Source organism: Solanum lycopersicum, chromosome 6 (genome assembly GCF_036512215.1).
Source record: "Solanum lycopersicum chromosome 6, SLM_r2.1".
NCBI classification, from domain to species: domain Eukaryota; kingdom Viridiplantae; phylum Streptophyta; class Magnoliopsida; order Solanales; family Solanaceae; genus Solanum; species Solanum lycopersicum.
In genome coordinates this window covers 4,472,834-4,490,419 of record NC_090805.1, presented here as the reverse complement: position 1 = coordinate 4,490,419, position 17,586 = coordinate 4,472,834, and positions in this window count along the sequence as shown.

Genomic DNA, 17,586 nt, shown 5'->3' with positions numbered 1-17,586 from the left:
ATATAGAGATAGAGATAGAGATAGAGAGGGAGAGAGAGAGATAGAGTAAACCAAAGGGTGTGAATGGAAGAGTGTAGTTATATGAGTGTTCGACTTTTTTTCTCCTATTATTATCAAAATTTATATTCCCTTCGTTCGGAATTATTTGTCATGTTGCACTTATCGAAAGTCAATTTGACTATCTTTCAATGGAAAATTGAATCACATAAATTCGATATTTTAAACAAAAAAAATTAGATATTCTAAACCTATATGAAAAGTACTATAAATTACACTTTTTTGCATATTAATATGATAAAAAAATACATGTTAAATGTTAGTCAAAGTTTTTATAATTTGACTCTAAAAATAGAAACCATGATAAATAATACCAAACGGAGGGATTATAAATTTTGTGTAATCCATCTTCTATCTATATATGATATATATGTGCAATGGTGGAAGCCTTCTAACATTAAAATTTCAATCTTTATTAAATTAAATATTATACAAATTTCATTTAAAATGATGAGATTTTATAATCTCAAAAAGTACAATTTGTTATTTTATTCACTGAACATAAATATATGTCTATACATAATATTTATGTTTCATAGTTGAATATTAATCAACTCAAAACTTTAAATTAAAAGTATATATTAGATCAAAAAATTATCTTGAAATGATTTTAAAATTTTAATTAATAAATAAAGATTTAAAATTTGAATTTAATAATAAATAATTTTTAGATGATTACAATAGTTCCACTTTGTCTTGATTCCAGAATTTTTGAAATTTCAATTTTATTAACCTACAAGATAAGCATAACAATGATAGATAAAGATTTAAAATTTTGAATTTAATACTTACAATTATAAATATGGTTATAATCTCCTCACTTTATTGTAATTGTAAAAATTTTAAACTATAAAAATGTCTTTTTCAAAAAATGAAACATTCTAATCAAATATAAGTATAGATAAAATTAATTTCAGCACATAAACATATTTTAGAAATCAAGCAAGTTATTTTGTAAAATTATCATGACAAAAGAGTGATACAAAAATACAAAATCCTATGTAAGGTAAGATAAAAACAAGTGTGGTCTTAGAGTTCTATTGCAGTAGAACGATACATGCGTCACGTGTGGTATGTTGTTACAGAAATTAAGTTGTATATTAATATTATTAATTTAATATGTTCAAATAAATAAATTAATAATTAACATTATTATTTTCAAGATAGACATAACTAAATACACAATAAATTTTATCTATATTTAATTTAAAATATTATTATATTTTGAAATAATCGTAAAATGCACGAGTGCGTATACTAGTAGAAAATAACAACAAATACCTCCCTTCTCTTTCCCTCTTAGCAACTTGTACACAAATTTCAATAGAAGCTCAAAGAAGCAACAATGGTTTGTGCTGGCTCCATCAAAAAAATTGAAATGATTACAAAAATTGTCTTCCTTAAACAAATCATCAACCAATGAAAATATAATTCTCTTCATCCTCGCCTTGTTCTTTATTACTCTTCCTCTAATTCAAATGAACCGACGCAAACCGACTTGAACCCCTGCTGCAATGACCGTCATACACCTTGTGATTCCTTAACGGTTTATGTGGGGGTCATGAGACTTGAGTGTCGCGGATTACCAACATTGTTTTTTGAGATTGAAAAATTCAAAAATTATCTTTCAATTTGGTACTATTTACATATTGGGATTTCTTGGTTACATTAATGGCAAAAAAATGAAAAATTGAAAAATTTAAATATGAAAGAATTTATAGTGTAGAAGAAAATGGGGTGGAACAGTGAGAGGTAGAAGGGTATTGGCCTCCTTCTTTTTGACCGATCATCGTTGTCAGGAGAAAAAGTGAATTTGCAGTAAGTTCTTGTCACAACCAAAAAAACAGACGAGATGATACTCGTCTTATCCCACCAACACAAGTCAGCCTAATCTAATAATTTCGATAAAATGCAGAAATAAAATCAAAGTCTGTTAACAATTACTAATACGGAAACAATTCAACTTAATTCAATTTCCAAGACCTGGTAGTCACGCGCACAAGTCTCACAACCATGTCTTAGATACAGTGCAAATGACATGCTCAAATAAAAATGAGGAGATAACCATTTTGATAACAAAACACAATTTACAACAAGGAATATAACACCAACAAATAAGCAACAAGTCTCCAAGTCATTCTCAACACCACACAAGGAAATACATGAATTTCATATGCTTAACAAGAGTTTAGAAATCCACTTGGCTTAGTCAATCGAATAATTACTCTTCGACTTGAATCTTCCCTTTCCGTTGAGCTTCCGAACCAATGGAATCTATTCAAGTATATATTAGCAATAAGGTTTCAGAACTAACAACACTCACACTTTGATGTGTTTAATCTTAACCTTAAAAATTCACCCAAATTTATAATCAGGTTTGTAGTTCTTGATGCCAATAAACATTTCAACTATTAAAACCCCAAATGATATTATATAATACGATAGATCTAATATTTAATTACCGATCGTAATATACCAATACTTAACTCATAATGTGATAAGAATAAGAAATTAAATTAAATAATCTTTCATCCACGGAAAAACACCGCCTTGAGCCTAAGACTACTTCTGTCCTCACTGTATCTCCAAATTCTAATTCCTAATTATTAACCACACATAATGTATTAATCACTACCAAAGGATTTGCATTAAATTTAGTCATAAAATTTTCGAGGAGCCACATTCATGAATAAACCATTAATTTCCTTACATTATAGCATGTATGACATTTGTTTTTTTTTTGTCTTTTTCTTTAATTGTTTTTTTTTCATTAATACACACTAAATTTTTTATATAATCAAAGCAACCAAATAATCACAATTAATCATTAAATACCCACTAACAACTGATTCAAATATTTTCAAAATTTTTAACTATTCACGTGATTTCTTATTCAATTTTTTTTAGACTTAAATATGCAATCTATCACTTACTATTATACACATATATATAATAACCTATATAATATTGCTATATACACACATATATGTGCAACAATCAAGGAACTAGAGGCAAAGGAAACTTACATGAAACAGTTCGTAAGCCGCAAGTGCAAAACCCTTTGCCCTTTTTTTTTCTTTTCCCTATTTTTTTCTGAATTATTTAAGTATTAAAAGTGATAGGTTTTACCCACATATTTTATTAAATATAGGCTAAAGGGTATAGGGTTTTAAATAAATTATCACTTTAGCCCATAAACTCTCGATTAACTAACTTAGGTTAAACAAATATTCAAAAATTCTAAAGACGAGCTTTTTGGTCATTACATTATCCACCACTAAATATCATGTTCGTCCTCGAACATAGAGTAAAAATAATTACCTGAAGTTTCAAAAAGTTGAGGATATCTGGAACGCATGTCAGACTCTGTCTACCTAGTTGCTTCTCTTACTAAACGGTGCTTCTATTGCACCTTCACTAAAACAAGCTCCTTGGTCCTAACCTTTCGGATTTGCCTATCCAATATAGCTATAGGTTCCTCTTCATATGTCAAGTTTGGACCCAACTCCACAGAATCGAGTGAAATCACATGAGATTCATCCGGAATATACTTCCGAAGCATAGAGACATGGAAAATAGGATGAACTGCCGACAAACTAGGTGGCAAGGCCAACTTATAGGCCACCTCTCCCACTCGGCTCAAAATCTCAAAAGGTCCAATGAACCTAGGGCTAAGCTTGCCCTTCTTTCCAAACCTCATCACACCCTTCATGGTTGATACTCGTCGCCAAACATGATCACCCTCCATAAACACTAAGGCTCTAACTCTCCTGTCTGCATAACTCTTCTGTCGACTCTGAGCTATCAATAATCTATACTGAATCATAGGTACTTTCTCCATAGCATCTTTAAGCAAGTCTGTATCCAAAGAGTCCATCTCCGCCGAATCAAACCAACCAATCGGAGACCTACACCGTCTTCCATACAACGCCTCAAATGGTGCCATCTGGATACTAGAGTTATAACTATTACTATAGGCAAACTCCGCTAAGGGTAAATGTCGATCCCATCTATCTCCGAAATCGATCACACACGCTCGGAGCATGTCTTCCAACACCTGAATTGTCCACTCAGACTGACCATCTGTATGAGGGTGAAAGGCTGTACTCATATCTAACTGAGTACCACGAACATGTTGTAATGCCTTCCAGAAGTGAGAAGTAAATAGTGAACCTCGATCTAATATGATAGAAATAGGAACTCCATAAAGTCATACAATCTGACTGATATATAGCTAGGCTAACTTTTCTGTCGTATACTTCACCTGAACTGGAATGAAGTTGGAACACTTGGTCAGCCTATCAATAACAAAAAAAATAAAGTCATAACCACTCACTGTGGTATGAAAACCCACAACAAAGTCCATAGTAATCCGCTCCCACTAACAAGTAGGAATAGGCATCCTCTGAGATATACCCCCCGGCCGCTGGTGCTCACACTTGACCTGCTGGCAATTCAAACACCTCGAAACAAAGTTTGAAATATCTCTCTTCATCCCACACCACCAGTAATGCTGACCCAAATCATGATACACCTTCGCCGCCCCCAGATGGATGGAATATCGAGAACAATGGGCCTCCTAAAGAATTAATATAATCAAATCGCCCATTTTAGGCACACAAATCTTGCCTCCGATCCTCAAGACGCCATTAGAATCAAGGACAGCCTCATTGGCTTCCCCTCTCAATACTTTGTCTCGAATGAGACATAACTTCTCATCATCAAACTGGTGCGCACGGATCTGCTCGACTAAAGAAGATCGAGCCTCAATAAAAAGCAATCATCCCATCACTCTCCTCAGAAATCTGCTAGAGGACAAGACTGTTAGCTAATATCTGCACATCTCTAGCCAATGGTCTCTCATCATACTAAGCGCTGTAAAACTCCACATGCTAGGAGTCATCCTACTCAGAGCATCTGCCACAACATTACCCTTTCCTGGATGATACAGAATGGTCACATCATAGTCCTTCAGCAACTCAAGCCATCTCCGTTGCCTCAAGTTCAAATCCCTCTGGCTAAAGATATATTGAAGACTCTGATGATCACTGAAGAGCTCGCAATGCACCCCATACAAATAATGACGCCATAACTTATGTACAAATATCAAAGCCGATAACTCCAAATCATGAGTAGGGTAGTTCTTCTCATGGGATTTCAACTGCCTAGAAGCATAAGCAATCACTTTCCCCTTATGCATCAACACACCACCCAAACTAACTCCTGAAGAATCACAATACATAGTAAAGTCTAAACCCTCTTCAGGTAGAGTCAACACAGGTGCAAAAGTCAACAAAGTCTTGAGCTTTTGAAATCTCTCCTCACATTAATCAGACCACTGAAAACCCACATCCTATCGAGTCAATCTAGTCAATGGAGCTGCAATAGTAGAGAAACTTTGAACAAATCGTTGATAATAGCTTGCCAATGCCACAAAACTCCTAATTTCAGTAGGTGAAGTAGGTCGCGTCTAGCCTCTAACCGCCTCAATCTTGGCCGGATCTACTCTAATACCCTCCTTAGACACCACGTGTCCTAAGAATGCCACAAAAGTAATCCAGAACTCACACTTTGAGAACTTGACATACAAATTCTCTTCTCTCAACCTCTGAAGTACAAACCTCAAGTGTCGGACATGTTCCTCCTCAATCATAGATTAAACCAAGATGTCATCGATGAAAACAATCACAAAAGAATCAAGGTATGATGGAAACACCCCGTTCATTAACTCCATGAATGTTGCAGGGGCATTAGTCAATCCAAAAGACATCAGTAGGAACTCATAATGCCCATATCGGGTTCTAAAAGCTGTCTTAGGGATATCTAATGTCCTAATCTTCAACTGATAATACCCTGACCTCAAATCAATCTTAGAGAACAATGATGCTCCTTGTAGTTGATCAAATAAGTCATCAATATGCGAAAGGGGATACTTATTCTTCACCGTTACCTTGTTCAACTATCGGTAATCAATACACATCCTCATGGTCCCATCCTTCTTCTTTACAAACAATACAGGGGCACCACAAGGTGATATACTAGGGCAAATAAAACCCTTACTCAATAAATCCTGCAACTGATCCTACAATTCTTTCAACTCTGTTGGGGCCATACGATATGGAGGGATAGAAATAGGCTTAATGCTAGGCTCCAAACCAATAGCAAAATCAATATCCCTATAGGGAGGAATACCTAAAGATCAGAAGGAAATACATCGGGAAACTCCTGAACCACGGGAACAGAGTCCATGGGAGGTGGTTCAATGCTAGAATCACGAATAAAAGCTAAATAAGACAAACACCCCCTCTCCACCGATCTCTGACCACAGATAAAAGAGATGACCTTGCTAGGATAAGAACCACTAACACTCTTCCATTCAACCCTTGGAAGCATTGCTAAAGTCACAGTCTTAGCATTACAATCAATGACATCATGATAAGGAGAAAGCCAATTCTTACCCAAGATAATATCAAAGTCTACTATCCCGAGAATGATTAAGTCTACCCAAGTGTCATATGATACGCTCAAACTTACTTCTCAAATGAGAAGTAAAGCGGTCGCGTCAAGTAAATAACCCAACTAGTGAGGTTGGGATCGTTCCCACGAGGAAAATAGTCTAGACTTAACTCTAACTTGTTATTACTATTGTTCGGTTGATGACTTCCTTAAAAAGTAAAAGCATAAAAGGGGGGTTTTGTACTTCCTAATAAAATAAAAAAAAAATAACTAACAAACTTGACAGAGACACTTAACAGCTTTTAATGTTGAGTTTTAATCAAGTAATCAAAGTAACTAGGGTTTACGTGTTCCCCACAGGTTCATAACTTGATAACTCTAGCTATAACAATTCTTTCTTAGTATCTTGCATGCAAAGTGATAAGCTATGTATTTCTAAATCCTTGGTCCAACATCTAGAAAATCTCACTACGCACCTTGGTCCGGCTACGTGTGTTGCTTTCCTAACCCTTATCCTTACCTCATATTAAGCATCATATTCGATATTTGACTCAGTTATTACCTCGTACCAATCAATACTAGCCTATTAGATAGTATACACTAAATCTATGTTAATAATTCTTTTCCTATTATCTACCTCGGTCCGGCAAGTAGCATTAAGGCGAGTTATAACGTTGATCATCCGTTAAAAAGACTTCTAAGCGAAAGAATTATTAATACATACAAGACACTATTCTAGAATTGTTATTTTAGCTAGGGTTTATCTCATTATTTGCCTATGGTTCCCACAACCCTAGTTATAGAGTTTAGTTCCTCATAGCCATAAACACAATATTCAAATATATTAAACAAGAATTCATGTACTTACTTTAATGAGAAAGAATAAAGTCTGAAAATTTGCTTGATTAATCAACAAGAGTTACTTGTAAGAATCTCCAACAATCAAAACTCAGAAAAAACAAAGTCTAATAATATGATGTTTAATCTCCCAGAGTCTAATCTCAAAAATGAGATTTTTCGAACTATTTATAAAAAAATAAAAACCTAATTAAACAAGGATTCTAATTACTGGAAATCTGCCAAAACGCGGCTGGGTCGACGGACCACGCGATGGAAAGTTGTGGTCATGACGGACCGTCGTGGGATCCGTCGCCCCATACTTGGTGCAATTCTTCTGCTGCTTTCTTCATTCCCCTCGACGGCAAGTGTGACGGACCGTCATAGGCACGACGGTCCGTCGAGGGTCTTCGTTACAAAATACTTCAACTCTTGGAATCTGGGTACTGGATCACTTCTCTGATCTTCGCGACGAACCTGCAGGACGGACCGCCATATCCATGACGGACCGTCACAAGCTTCGTAATCCCACACTTGGTCAGACTTCCCCATCTTCCTTCAACAACTTCTCTACGCTGCCACCTACGGACCATCACAAGACGACGGACCGTCATAAGCTCCGTAGGTGGTCTCTTCTGCATTTTTCGCTCAAAATCTCCGCATTCAGCTTTAGACAGATTTCCTGCAAAACAAAGAAAAACTTATATCAAAATTAGCACAAAAAGGCTTTCGGATACACTAAACTTAAGGAAAGAGTATTAACTATACCGTGAAACCACGGTATATCATCATACCCAGCAAAAGAAATAAGACAGGATCGATACACTCGATCCACCACTAAGGGCTTACCCACGGGTGTAGAAACATGAATAGGTACAGTCATGCTATCACATATCATATCAAATTTACAGCAAAATATGTTCCTCATACTCTGTAACCGATTAACCATCCTGTCTCAGACTCTCAAATCTCAAGCGACTATCCTCTCTCACGCTCCAAGGTATAAAACGATCTTCGAATGCACTAACAAATTTCTCCCAAGTCACTAGAGGAGATCCAGTTGTCAAAACCCCCGAATAAGTTCTCCACTAGTCTTTCGCTGGTCCATGAAGCTGGAGTGTAACATATAAAACCCCGTGTGACTCAGCTAATCCAACCACCTCTAGTAACTCTCGGCAGGTTGTTAGAAACTCATAAGTATCCTCGCTCTTCCCACCCTGAAACTGAGGTGGGTCCATCTTTCGAAATATCTTATACCTACGCTACACATTCTCTGTCAGAACAACCATCGGTGCAACTTGACCCCTAAATACTGGTGCAACATCATTCTGAACCATGGGATCTACTGGTAGTTTCCCCACCGCATCCTGAACAACTGGTGCTTGTTTCTGCTCTTGGGTCTGAGCCCCCTTTCTAGTACGAGAGTCATGTGTTGAGGCGGTCGAACCACCACCCTGATAAAATCCCTCTAGCACACTTAACACCCTTAATAGTGTATCCTTAACCAAAGGTGTGACTACAGGCTCTGGAGGAACCTTGTCCTCTCTGTCATCAATCTGAGGTTCAGGAGAGACCTCTCTAGCACGACCTCTCTCTGGTGCTGCTCTGACGCCACGACCTCTGGCTACTGTCTTACTCGAGTACGACCTTTATCTCGATCTCTACCCCTACCCCTAGCTGGGGCATCAACAACTGCCTCAGGAAGTGCCTCTCCCTACCACCAGTAACATTAATTCTAGTCCTCGTCATCTTTCAAAAGAGTATACAACAACTCAGTACTAAATGAGGTAACTACGCACGATGAGAAAGAATGAACAAAAGGAAGTTTCCTAGTAATCTTTATAGCCTCTCAGAGATGAGTACAGATGTCTCTATACTGATCCTTGAGACTCTACGTAGACTCGGCATGTATACACGTGAGACCTATGAACCAAGGGCTTTGATACCATTTGTCACGACCCAAAAACGTACGTGATGGCACTCATCTTTTCCCACTAAGACAAGTCAGCCTAACCTGATAATTTGGATAAAATACAGAAATAAAACCAAAGTCTGATAACAATTACTAATACAAAAACAATTCAACTTAATTCAATTCTCAAGACCTGGTAGTTTCGTGTACAAGCCTCTAATGTAAATACTAGAATTGAAATAAAGATAAGAGTCTAACATGAAGTTGTCTTTCAAGTAAAAATGAAGTCATTAACTGGAGCAGGAAAGTTCACTGAGATGACAAGCAGCTACCTCACAATCCTCCACAAGATGCCTCGGAAACAAAGAGAATGGAAGGTATCACAAAAATCCGGACTCGTAACCTACAAAAATTTTGTAGAAGCAAAGGGTGAGTACCAAACCACGTGGTACCCAACAAGCAAACCACTAAACACAAGATAGGGAACAAAATACGGATACACCTTACACCCTATCTAAACCTCCACACTACAAACAGCTCACAGTTGACCAAACACACAACTCAATAACAACACTCTATTAGTTTACATATTCTCTATAACAGCTCAATATTTAACAGTCACAATTTTCACAAATAACACTAACACGATCAGCAAACCACGTATTCAATTTCATCAATAATAAAAATGTGTAATGACATGAGATGTAATGTCAAGTATAGTGATTCATGTCTTCCCTAACGATACACACTTGTTGTCTTTCTGTCTGGGATCCATGGGGGGCATATTTGTCCATGCATCTGTCGCGACGCACGACACGATCCTCAGTAATAATAATCATCGCGGCGCGTGATACATCTCTCGAAATATAATATCCATCGCAGTGTGCGATACGACCCTCGAAATGGTACATTTTCTTACCACAACCATGTCTTAGATACAGTGCAAATGACATGCTCAAATAAAAATATGGAGATAACCATTTTGATAACAAAACACAATTTACAACAATGAATATAACACCAACAAATAAGCAACAAGTCTCTAAGTCATTCTCAACAACACACAGGGAAATACACGAAATTCATACGCTTAACAAGAGTTTAGAAATCCACTTGCCTTAGTCAATCGAATCATTACTCTTGGACTTGAACCTTCCCTTTCCGTTGAGATTCCGAACCAATGGAATCTATTCAAGTATATATTCACAATAAGGTTTCAGAACTAACATCACTCACACTTTTATGTGTTTAATCTTAACCTTAAAAATTCACCCAAATTTATAATCAGGTTTGTAGTTCTTAATGCCAATTAACATTTCAATTATCAAACCCCAAATTATATTTATATAATACGATATATCAAATATTTACTTACCGATCGTAATATACCAAAACTTCACTCATAATGTGATAAGAATAAGAAATTAAATTAAATTATCTGTCATCCACAGAAAAACTGCCTTGAGCCTAAGACTACTTCTGTCCTCACTGTATCTTTAAATTCTAATTTTTAATTACTAACCACACATAATGTAGCAATAACTATCAAAGGATTTGCATTAAATTTAGTCATAAAATTTTCCAGGAGCCACATTCATGAACAAACTATTAATTTCCTTACATTATAGCATGTATGACATTTGTTTGTTTGTTTTTTTGTCTTTTTCTTTAATTATTTTTTTCCAGTAATACACACTAAATTATTTATATAATCAAAGCAACCAAATAATCACAATTAAGCATTAAATACCCACTAACAACTGATTCAAATATTTTCAAAATTTTCAACTATTCACGTGATTTCTTATTCAATTTTTTTAGACTCAAATATGCAATCTATCACTTATTATTATACACACATATATAATCACCTATATAATATTGCTATATACACACATATATGTGCAGCAATCAAGGAACTAGAGGCAAAGGAAAATGACATGAACCAGTTCGTAAGCCGCAAGTGCAGAAACCCTTCGCCCTTTTTTTTTTCTATTCCCTATTTTTTTCTGAATTATTTAAGTACTAAAAGTGATAGGTTTTACCCACATATTTTACTAAATACAGGCTAAAGGGTATAGGGTCTTAAATAAATTATCACTTTAGCCCATAAACTATCTATTAATTAACTTAAGTTAACTGAATATTCAAAAATTCTAAAGAGGAGCTTTTGGGTCATTACATTGTCCACCACTAAAAATCATGTTCGTTCTCGAACATACAGTAAAAGTAACTACCTGAAGCTTCAAAAAGTTGAGGATATCTGGCACGCATGTCAGACTCTGTCTCCCAAGTTGCTTCTCTTATTGAACGGTTCTTCCATTGCACCTTTACTTTAGCTCATAAACTACCGATTAAATAACTTAAGTTAAACAAATATTCAAAAGTTCTAAAGAGATGCTTTTGGGTCATTACAGTTTTTTATCGGAGTTCCCCAAATTAGCGAGTATTATCTCTACCTCACTTGTCTGCTTCACCGCACTGTGTATCTCAATTCTGGAATTGCCTCATTTTATTCACAAAATAATTCTACCAATGATCTTTTAGGGTCTAGCTTTTCAAGATAGTGATATTTGTCATCAAAATAAACTACTGAAAATCTTTGAAGTAATCACCAGAGTACAAGAAAATACCACAAAATACTCTAATGATGTTTTCTCATTTATTTCATCATCATCTAAGAAAAAATGATTCGTAGAATCATGACAATAGCTTCCCACTTTCCTCTAATGGTGTTTTTTTCATTGTTGTTTGTTTATGTACATTGAGCTGTACATCAGTGTGCAAAATTTTTTGACAACACTCAGAGGAAAAGGTTTGAAGTTTTATTAATGTTATTTGTTTTAGTGGAACAGGTCAAAATTAAAAGGAGAAAATGAGTAAAATGGTCACTTTTTTAACCAATATGGGCCAGAAGGGATAAAAAAATTAGCAATTAAGTCATAATACCTAACATAATTAGTCAAAATAACAACACTTTAAAGTATTTATTCAAAATGACAACATCTTTTATAAAATAATATGTATGCTGATTTTTTGTATTTAAAAATAATTGTATTTATGGAAAGAGTCCTAAGTTGGACAAAATGAATGACCATTAACGGTTTAAAAAAAAAAAAGTTAAATCAATACAAATTAACCTTTTTTTCACCACCACTTATGGTTCTTCACCACCTTTCACGTTTCAAGTTAATTTTTCTTTAAGATGCTAAATTGTTGTTCATCAAGAAAGTTATTTAATTGTAAAATAAAATCTAATCATTAATTTAAGCAGATTTCTCGATTACCAAGTTAATTTTTCATTACCCATTTTGATTTATTTTGATTTGATGTTTAAATCATTCTATATAATACAAATTTTCAGTCGAATTTTTCAATTTTTATGTTATTTTGCTTAGTTATTCATCAAATAGTTATGATTTTAAAATTTTTTCATGATTTTTCTATTATATGTTTATTTCGTTTGATATTTAATACATTTTTATTTTTGATAATTTCGAAACTTGATTTTAGGGTTTTACAATTTTTGAGAAAGCATGTAATTATATATATATATATATATATATATATATATATATAAAATTGCGATGAATACATTATAGTAAGGGAAAACAAACTGATATTGAAATACATCCGATTTTTGGAATGCTAACTGATATTAAAATATATCATAAATTTTTGTAATATAAACTTAACTAGATAAATAGTAAGTACAATTTTAAAGTATAAAAAAATAATAAAAATACACTTGATATTGAAATATAAATACAGTTTAATTTGAATGCAACTCAATATATCTGTTATGCATTAGAAAAAGAGGTATTTTAACAAAAATGTATCTTCATTATTATTTTATTTTACCACTAATTTGTACTTATATTTTTTTATGACTCATACAATGTCACGACCCAAAACCGAGCCGCGACTGGCACCCACACTTACCCTCCAATATGAGCGAACCAATCAATCTGAATTCTAACATTTCAATATAATATCAACAGTAAATAATGCGGAAGACTCAAACTCATTTAATAAAACCAATCCATTAACTTTTAAAATTCAACATCTATTATTCCCCAAAATCTGGAAGTCATCATCATAAGAACATCTACTTCAAATTACTAAATCTAAGAGTTTCTAAGAAGCTAAAAATACATAAAGCTAGTCCATGCCGAAACTTCAAGGCATCAAGACATGAAGAGGAAGATCCAGTCCAAGCTAGAAGCATTAGCTCACCCTGATATCCGGAATGACGAAGACTGGCTAGAATTACTATTGAGTTGAAGACGATGGCACGTTTGCTGCACTCCACAAATAACAAAGAAGAAAACAATAAAAGTAGGGGTCAGTACAAAACACGGGTACTGAGTAGATATTATCGGCCAACTCAAAATAGAAAACAGTATATATTAAGCAATATCATAAAATCAACTAATATCCTTAGCATGCAGCATTTACAATTACCATAACCCTTGGTTACAACACCAAGCACATCAATGAGGACTCACGCCTCCTCATCATACTCATTTGGGAATTAGGTTCATTAGATTTGAATATATTATCATCTTTCAAGATTCATTATCTTTATTCCCCTCGTGTTGGTACGTGACATTCCGCTCCTCATATGCTATCTTGGTGTCGGAACGTGACACTCCGATCCTCATTCTATCCTGGTATCGGAACGTGACACCCGATCCATATTCTATCCTGGTACCAGAATGTGGCACCTGATCCATATACTATCCTGGTGTCGGAACGTGACACTCCGATCCTCATATACTATCCTAGTACCGGAACGTGGCACCCAATCCATATACTATCCTGGTGTCGGAACGTGACACTCCAATCCTCATATACTATCCTGGTACCGGAACGTGGCACCCGATCCATGTACTATCCTGGTGTCGGAACGTGAAACTTCGATCCTCATATACTATCCTGGTAACGGAACGTGGCACCCGATCCCCTAATCTCACTACTTTCGTTCATCAAGCTTTCCTTTATACCAAGGCATCATCATTAACAAGTAGATTAGGGTTTCTTTTTCAAGATTTAGGATTCAATAGCTTCATCATGCTTATTTTATCATAATCATATAATCACGTTCATGCAAGCATACGATTAAGCATATAGAAGACTTTACAATACTACCCATACATATCATTCGCTATTAAGAGTTTACTACGAATAGCATAAAAAACCATAACCTACCTCCACCGAAGACTAGTGATCGAGCAAGCAAATTCTCAAAGCTTTGTTCTTCTTCTCTCCTTGTTCGTTCGTTTTCTCCCTCTCTTGTGCTTTCAAATTTTCTTATTCAAACCCTCTTTCTTTTATCCTAATTAGTATATAATTAAGAATAAAAGATGGCAATAATAACCCACTAATTAACTTAAGGTTACCTCTTTTAACCCCCAAGTAATTAGACTTATTAACATTAACCCTCTATCTTTATAATTAAAGTAGGAATAGTCCAAAACGTCCCATAAAACGTGTAAAGAAATCCGACCCAGACTGGGATTTCGTAGTCTGTGACGGCCCGTTGCGCCTGCGACGGTCCGTTCTGCTGCCCGTCACAGAGTTCAGAGACTCAATTTCTCTAAAGAGTCTGTGACGGTCCATCCTGCGATTCCGTCTCGAAGTTCAGAGAGTCGATTTTCAGTACCCAATTTCAGATTTTCTAAGTGTTTTGAAACGAGACCCTGCGACGGTCCGTCGTGGGGTCCGTCGCCTCAGCCTGTTTTTTCGGAAATAGAATTTGCTGCTCAAAACGACTAAACAGGTCATTACAATAGATACCAATTTACCCATCGTTCGTCCCTGAACGATCACAAGAAGGAAAACAAGGGAGAAAAGGAGTACCTGAATTTGTGAACAGATGTGGGTATCTTTCTCACATATCTGTCTCCTTCTCCCAAGTGGCTTCTTCAACGGGCCGATTCTTCCATTGAACTTTGATGGATGCAATCTCCCTTGATATCAACTTGCAAATTTCTCTATCTAGAATGGCAACAGGCTCCTCCTCATAAGTCAAATTTTCATCAAGCAGGACTGAATCCCAACGAATAATATAGTTTCCATCCCCATGGTATCTTTTCAACATCGACACATGGAATACCGGATGTACTCCGGACAGCCCTGGAGGCAAGGCTAACTCATAAGCCACCTCCCCTACTCGCTTAAGTACTTCAAAGGGACCAATGTACCTTGGGCTTAGCTTGCCTCTTTTACCAAACCGCATCACCCCTTTCATTGGCAAAACTTTCAACAAGACTTGTTCACCCTCCATGAACTCTAAGTCTCTAACCTTCCGATCTGCATATTCTTTTTGCCTACTTTGCGCCGCTAGAAGCTTTTCTTGAATAGATTTCACTTTCTCTATCGAATCCCGCAAAAGATCAGTATCCCAAGGTCTAACCTCGAATGCATCAAACAAACCAATGGGGGACCTACATCTCCTACCATACAATGCTTCAAATGGAGCCATATCAATGCTTGAGTGATAGCTATTATTGTATGAAAACTCCACTAAGGGTAAGAAGCTATCCCAATGGCCACCAAACTCTATCACACATGCGCGAAGCATATCCTCCAACACTTGAATCGTTCTCTCAGACTGACCATCGGTCTGAGGATGGAACGCAGTACTAAGGTCCAACCTAGTACCCAATTCCTCATGCAATGTTTTCCAAAATTTAGAAGTAAACTGCGTACCTCTATCTGATATGATGGATGGTGGAACCCCATGCAATTGTACCACTTCCGAGATGTAAAGTTTGGCTAACTTCTCTGCATTATAAGTCACCTTGACCGGAATGAAGTTAGCAGAATTAGTTAACCTATCAACAATTACCCAAATGGAATCAAACTTTCCCAATGTCTTTGGAAGACCAACCACAAAATCCATTGCAATCCTTTCCCACTTCCATTCAGGAATGGGCATCCTCTGAAGTGTTCCTCCGGGCCTTTGGTGTTCATACTTTACTTGTTGACAGTTTGGACATTTGGCAATAAAATCCACAATATCACGCTTCATTCTACTCCACCAAAAGTGTTGCTTTAGGTCACGGTACATCTTGGTTGCACCAGGATGTATAGAATATCCAGAACTATGAGCCTCTGTAAGAATGGTGTTGATCAAATCATCGACACGGGGTACACACACCCTTCCCTTAATCCTCAAAACACCTTCCTCATCGATCGTCGCTTCTTTAGCCTCTCCTCGCAACACTTTATCTCGGATCCGAATTAATTTTTCATCATTAAACTGCTTTCCCTTAATCTTTTCAAGGAAGGAAGATCTTGCCTCCACACAAGCTAAAAATCCTCCCTTCTCATTTACTTCTAATCTAATAAGGTCGTTAGCCAGAATCTGAACTTCTCTAGCCAATGGGCGTCTAGAAGCTTGCAAGTGAGCTAGACTTCCCATGCTTCCCCCCTTTCTACTTAAAGCATCCGCTACAACATTCGCCTTTCCCGGATGATACAAAATAGTGATGTCGTAGTCCTTCAGTAGTTCCATCCATCTCCTCTGTCTCAAGTTCAAATCTTTCTAAGTAAAGACATACTGTAGGCTACGATGATCCGTATAGACCTCACACTTAACCCCATATAAATAGTGTCTCCATTGCTTTAATGCAAACACTACCGCAGCCAATTCCAAATCATGAGTTGGATAGTTACGTTCATGCACTTTTAATTGTCTTGAAGCATAAGCAATCACATTCTTCTCTTGCATTAGCACTGCACCCAAACCCGAATAGGATGCATCACAATAGACAATGAAGTTCTTATCCTCTACTGGCAATGTAAGGATAGGTGCGGTAGTCAACAAGGTCTTGAGTTTCTGAAAGCTTTCCTCACACTCATCCGACCAGACCAATGGAACATTCTGCTTAGTCAAGTTCGTTAATTGGGAAGCAATAGAAGAGAATCCTTTGACAAATCGGCGGTAGTAGCTAGCTAAACCAACAAAGCTCCTTATTTCTGACACGTTAGTAGGTCTTACCCAATTCTTCACTGTCTCAATCTTGGAAGGATCCACCATCACCCCATCCTTAGAAACCACATGCCCCAAGAAGGACACTGCATCTAGCCAAAACTCACACTTGGAGAATTTGGCATAAAGCTTTTTCTCCCTCAACATTTCCAATACCATTCTCAAATGCTCCTCATGTTCCTCCTTACTTTTAGAGTATATCAGTATATCATCAATAAACACGATCACAAAGAGATCCAGATATGGCTTAAAAATCCCGTTCATCAAGCTCATGAAAGCAGCAGGGGCAAGACATCACTACAAATTCGTAATGCCCATACCTGGT